We start from the raw sequence: 6679 nt of genomic DNA, 5'->3' as shown, positions 1-6679 counted from the left end.
TTCAGGGAAAACATGAAACAAGGCTCCGAGAAACAAGGCAAATAGGAAGGTGACAACTCTTGTCTCCAACACTCACCCAGGGTTTAAAATAAAGGCAGGTCATCCTTGACAAAATTCTGTCTGATGAAGGACTTTCTTCTATTTGAAACAGATTGCCCTGGGGAACAGATAAGCATTTATCAAACACTTTGTTGTGTGCAGAGCATTATTTAAGCACTGGGAAAGGACACCAGTTAGGGGACAGTCCTTCCACTGATGTTTAGAAACAACTATAAAACAACACCTCAATAGTAGACAATAACACACTCAAGATAGAAAGATGAGCTAACACAAAATTGTTTTTAGGTACTGGGTGTTTACATATAGACATTAATTGAATCCTCATATTGACCCTATGATGTAGGTACTGTTTTACTGATGAGGAAACTGAGGCACTGAAAGGTTAAGTCACTTGCCCAAGGTCACACAGGATTCAAACCGAGGCAGCCTGGCTCTGGAGGTCCCACTCCTAACCATGACACAACATGCCATTAGGGAGGGACACAGAGAAGAATGGGGTTGACTAGTCAGCTTCCTGGGGGAGTTAAGTTTTGATAAAGAATTATGGGGAGTAAGGGCAATGTTGGGGGTGAATGAGAATGAGTTAGATTTAAAAAGATAGGTTTCCCTTTTTTGCTAATCTATATTACTGTTAGTGACTGTAAGGTCTTTTCCATAAATGCTTATATTTTATCATTTCATGAGTACTGGGTGTTGGGGGTCCTGTTTGCTCTGAGTTCCAAGATAGAAGTGCTTGAGAAGGAGAGTTGTTGGTCTGGGAAGAACGATAAAATCACCTGGTTTATCCGCTTATTTTATAGACAAGGAAACGGAAGCTCAAAGAGACCAGCACGCCCCAGACTCCTGATTCCCAGTCTAGAGCTTTTCCATCCGGCACCCATCCACCTCCCGTCCTCCCCCGCCTCCGCCCCGCCCCTCCCGCAACTCGTTCCCCCTGCAACCTCCTGAATGCTGCAGCCTGAGCCAGTCTGAGCCTGGGACTAGAGGAGCAGAATAGGACGGCATTCCTCAGATGACGCCGGATATCGAAGATTGTCACAGTTGGGGAATTCTGAGGCACGCTTGGCGGACCTGTGTTGGCCTGGGTCAGTGCAGAGCCAGGGATGAGGGGATCGCGAGGTCTTGTCAGGGGGCTTCTGTGGCGCTGAGTGGTCTGGGCTCCCTGGATGGCTAACCTCTGGGCATCCTGCCTGTTATAGCACCCCCTACTGTTCCCACACTGCCTCAGTCCCTGAACGAGGTCCTGTGGTCAGGATGGGTGGCTCAGGCCAACTTGGCTGCTGTAAGCACGATGCTGGCCCCTGGGAATGAGAGATGAGCAAGTCCTGCCCCTGCCTGGGGGCACCGACAGAGCGTTGGGGAGACCAGCTCAAAATTGGGTGACTTCTGTTTCTCTCCCTGAGCCTAGCAGGAGTTGACGCTGCCCTTCATAGAACATTTTTAATGTAGGGATGATGACTAGATTTCATTTAGCTATCATTGAGCACTAATAAAGAGTAATTTATGATTTAACAGAAACCAAAGCATTATCCTGGGAGACTAGTCAGGAGCCGTGTGGCACACAAGGAGCGGGACTGAAGGAGGGGCTGGCCCACTCAGATATCAGCCTGGGCTTCCTTCCGCGCGGCCAATCACGCAGTGCCCCCTGGCTTTGGCCCTTCACCTGTAAGTTGAAAGTGTAGATGGACACTTTTTTTTTTTTTTGAACAGCTTTATTGAGATGTAGTTAAATGTACAATTTACCGAATTAAAGTATGCCATTTAATGCAAAGGTTCTCAGCATATTCAGAGTTGTGCAACTATTACTAGAATCAAGTTTTAGAACATTTTCCTAACCCCCAAAAAGCAGCCCTGTCTTATTACCACTCACTCTCCATTTCCTCCACCACCCAGCCCTAAACAATGAACTTTCTTTCTTTATGGATTTGCCTGTTCTGGGGAAGCTGTGCAGACATTTTTTTAACGCTCAGGAGGTTGGGGTGAAAAGCATGGTGTGTCCATTCTTCCTTCCATCTCTCTGAGATGTAAGTCTTGCTTTGCTTGAGAACAGTCAGAGGCATGTGGTTTCCATGGAAAGCTGAGGGCAGGTTTTTATATAAATAGAACAGAATTTGAACATTCCTAAGGACCCGGTCAGGATTTGGTAGCACCGATTTCTGGGAAACTTTTGAAAAGCATCTAAAATTTGTTTTATTTTTTTAATGTAGTGCTATAGACGGTTAACTTGGTTGATTATGAATGAAAGACCCTAGTTAATGACCATACCATAAAAAGAAGTGCACTAAAGAATTAATTTAAGGTCTCAACTTTGGATGAATCTAAGGCTTAGGCAGTGATAACATCAATCTTTTTAATATAACCTCCGAATAAAAATAGGAACATTCACAATCACCCCAGGAGTTATAGAAGGGTTAGTGTGAGATAGCACTTGAGAGCTCATCCTGATTTCCTGTAGGCTTTCTTCCTCCTCCAATACCTATTATAATCTATACCCTAGGAGTTCAAAGGATTATGTTCTTTTGCTAAGATACTGCATCTTTCTCAATAAATGTGCCTATCTTGGTACCCCGGTGGTTGCTAGGGGGCATACTAAGGGAAATTTTCTTGTTTGGGTGGTGGCTGAAGTAATACTTCTAGTAATTACTAAGTGATTCTAGTTATGACACATGGACTGTTACGTTTCCTATGCATGTACAGTTTTACAGTTTACAAATCATTTTCACATTTTTGACCTCATTCAATTTTTATCAAGTGCTATCAGTTGGATAGGGTCTCTATCCCTTAGAGTCAGAATGTTTGGGTTTGAATCTGGTGTCACCACTCAGCAGTTGGGTGCTTTTGGGCCAGGTAATTTCAACTCTGCCTTGATTTCCCCATTGGTAAAACAGAGATCATTATAGTACAGTACTTCATAGGGATGATGAAGATTCAATGACTGTATAAAGACTTTAGAACTACGCCTGGACTACAGTAAACAAATGCGCTATAGTTATTCCCATTATCATTATTGTTGTGATTTTAGAAATGGGGGAACCAAAGTTTGGCAAGGGTAAAGGGTTTAAAGTGGCAAGGCTAGGAGCTGAACCCTGGACTCCCAACCCATCACATTAGTGGTTGCGAAATTATCTGCCTGTAAAAACCGGTGTTTAACAAACAGATTGATATTGTGCAGCTAAAACAATCATGGTTTTACTAATTGGTGGGAGGACGTTAATAGACTTTTCTCAATTTTAAACTTTGGGGACTGGCTCCTGCCTGTCTCATATTGCTGGTGCTCAGAGCGAAGCCATGCCATTCACAGAAATATTAATGGAGAAAACACAGAACTCACTGACCACGCTTGGTTCTACAGATTTTTTTTCACCTGATCTTGTGATTTAATCACATCCATGTATCATAAGTACACTTTCTGCAGGTACACTTTTCCTAGGTCACGTGAAGGGATTGTACATAATCAATAATCTGCAGCATCCCAAAAAGAACATACTGTTCAGTAGAGAACACGATGCCTTCTAGGTCCTTCCTGGGGGAAGCCCAGTCATCCCTCCCCAACCTTGAATTCTAACTCATGCAGACTTATTTTTTATACTTCCTGCAACCATGTGAATTTTAGATCAAGGATATATGTTCTGGATTATTCTTGTAGGAGATAGTTAGCAAAGAGGAAAGGGGGAAGCTGGGGAAAGGGAAGAGAGATGCAGCGCAGGAGGCATGGCACTGCATTGCAGCTTAAAGCAACCGAGGCAAAAAGCAAAACAAACAAAACATAACCCTGTGGGTGCTGAGGGATGAAATACCTGTGGGAAGGCTACCATGCTGCTTTGAAGGGGAGAGAGTGGTGCCTGGGGTAGGCCGTGGTTTGGCTCAAATGCTACGGCAAAGCTAGGGGCATATAACCCTGTATATTGAGGAAGAGTTCTGAGAACTACTTAAGTGTGTATGTGTATTTGTTAATTAGCAACTTTTTCCCTCCTCAAGCACGCAAGTTAATCCAGAACAATGGCGAATCCTGGAAACTGGTTTATAAAACAAAAACAGGAGTTGAAGACTTGATTGGAGAGCCAGTAAAAATATTATGTGTCATAGAATAAAATAAAATTACCCACACGTTATTAGAAATAAAGGGAAAGGACATTCTGAACTGTTTTAGCCACTAAAGGGTGGTAACTTTAGTTAATGGTATGGTTCTCTTTATTGTGTACATCCTGTGATTTATTTTCATCGACATTGTAACCAACACTATTGAATGCCAACCAACAACCAGTTCTAACCTCTCTCCTTGACCACTTCCTACAAGAGGGGCTGAAAAATTTTGCTATTATATAGGTGGCCATGTGACTTAGTCCTGGCATGAGAGATAAAGGGGATTTCTGTGGGAGAGGAAAGAGCATTCCCCCTGATTAAAAGGAGACACATGAGAAGAGCCCTTTTCCAACTTCTCCTTTTGCTTTGGATGCTGCCCTATGAAGAGATGCCTGGTGCTGTGGCAGCGATATTGTGGTTGGGTTTGTGACCACGGCGGAAGCTGAAAGTTAACAAATAGAGGAAGGTAAAGATGGAAAAGATGAAAAGAGTGGGGTCCTTGAAAGCAACATTGAGCTGCCAACCCAACTCTGAGGATCACTCATTTCTAGACCCAAGTAAGCAATTAAAGTCATGAGGCACAAGCCATGGTTAGTTTTATGTTACTTGCAGTTGAAAACATCCAATTGACACAAATGTAAAAAAAACTTGTAACTGCTCTCATGGGTTCACTGAGTATCTTGAACTCCTAGCTTCCATCTTTCCCCACAAAGTCTTACCACTGAGGTTTTCACAGCAATTCTTGAGGTCTGAGAGGGAGAGACCACTGCCTATCCCAGCATTACTCGGGTTGCTGTGAGGTTCATCCAAACCATAAATTACTGTAAAATTAAAGAGAAATAGTAAAAAAAATACTTCTGTGTGAGGCAGACACTGACTTTCATGCCAGTAGGGACAAAATGCCACTAAGCAGCTGTTTCCTTTCTCCTGGGAGGAAATGAGTGTTGTCAAATCTAGAGGGCCAAGGAGGGAGGTTTTTTAAAAACCTCCAAAGACAGTAACTTCAGGAATGACACACTAATCTGAAACTGTGAGTGCAGCTTCCTGGGCTGTAATATAACGCTGACCTGAAACTTCAAAATCATAAATAGCTCTTAAGAGTGTACTGAAACAGAGTATGCAGAGAAAAAAAAAGGATTAAACTGAAAAGTTAGGACCTTGCAAAATGAAATGAGCACAAATTTCAAATTCTTACTTCTGAGTGTTGGCCTAAAATGTTACCTGCATCTGTGTGACATGTACAAGAAGACCAAGCTTAGTGCTGCTTGTTTAAGGACACCAAAGCTTGGACTCTTGAGGTTGACAGTGGATACTACAACCCCTCTCCAGGGTCCCAGAGGCTGTGATCTTTGAGTGGAAGCTACAGAATTAAGGTAGAGACACGACTGTACGGTGAGGCTCTGTTGTGGAATGCCAGAGGTCAATTCTAGAGAGAAAGCTATTTCTGGACGTTTTAGTTTTTAAAGAAATCAAAACCTCAGGGATGTGAAAGCTGGACCCAGGTGAGACAATATAGATGGATGACCTACATCTAAAACAGCAACAGCACACCACTGGAGACACAAAAGCTGAGTTTGCAAATCAATTAGGCCTTTTAGAAACTTAACAGGCTCGCCCTCAAATCCACTTAGTCTATTTGACTCTAATTTTGGTAAAAGATCTCTGGCTGGGGAAAATGGAATGTATCTAAAATTAATTTCTGGGCTGTCATTCACCTACTTTCCCAGTGTCCCTTTGCTTTCCTCCTGAGCAGATGTTTATTACTCCAAAGAGCTAGCAGTGCAGGCTGACTGGAGAAGAGCTCAGTTCTCTGGTGGTGGGACGTTTGCTCACCGGTCCTCAGGAAGCAGCACGCAACAAGGAGCTGAACCAGTGTCCCTCTAGGGAGCCTTCTGCTGGCAACAACTTCAGCTGCTGGCTTCGGATACTTCTTTCCATACTTTTTCAAAGTGGAGCTTTCTAACTGAAGTTTCAGCGCACCTGCTGGCTGTTTCTGGCTCTCCATACTTGAAGACAATCTGAGAGAATTGGGCCCACTTGACCAGTGTGGCTTAGTTGGGGATCTTACTTCAAAGTGAAGGGTCGCGGGTTTGATTCCGTCAGGACACATGTCTGGGTTGCGGGTTTGGTCCCTGGACGGGGGGCTTATGAGAGGCAACCAACTGATGTTTCTCTCCCTCCCTTCTCCTCTCTTTAAAGATAAATAAATACAATCTAAAAAAACAAAAAGTGGCAAGCGGTGCAGAGAGAGGAGTGTGATGGCGTTTTAGTTTTGTTCTTCCTGAACTTTGATCATGTAAGTCAAAAAAGCAACTTCCTTTTTTTCTGAAGCTGGCTTGATTTAGGTTTCTATCACTTGCAGTCTGAATCCTCAGCTATTTTTAAAACCTTGTGTATAAGCCTCATTTTCCCTCAAACAAGTATTTTACACAAGCATACTAAAAGAATTCTTTCAAAAAATAGAAATTTATTTTATAAATCAAATAATTACTTTCAAATTTATCTATGTAAATTCAAATTTTTAGGTACTAGATTT

This window comes from Pteronotus mesoamericanus, unplaced genomic scaffold, assembly GCF_021234165.1.
Source record: "Pteronotus mesoamericanus isolate MK-2021 breed Mesoamerican mustached bat unplaced genomic scaffold, CSHL_Meso_final scaffold_31, whole genome shotgun sequence".
NCBI classification, from domain to species: Eukaryota; Metazoa; Chordata; class Mammalia; order Chiroptera; family Mormoopidae; genus Pteronotus; species Pteronotus mesoamericanus.
Note: the sequence above shows the minus strand (reverse complement) of the source record.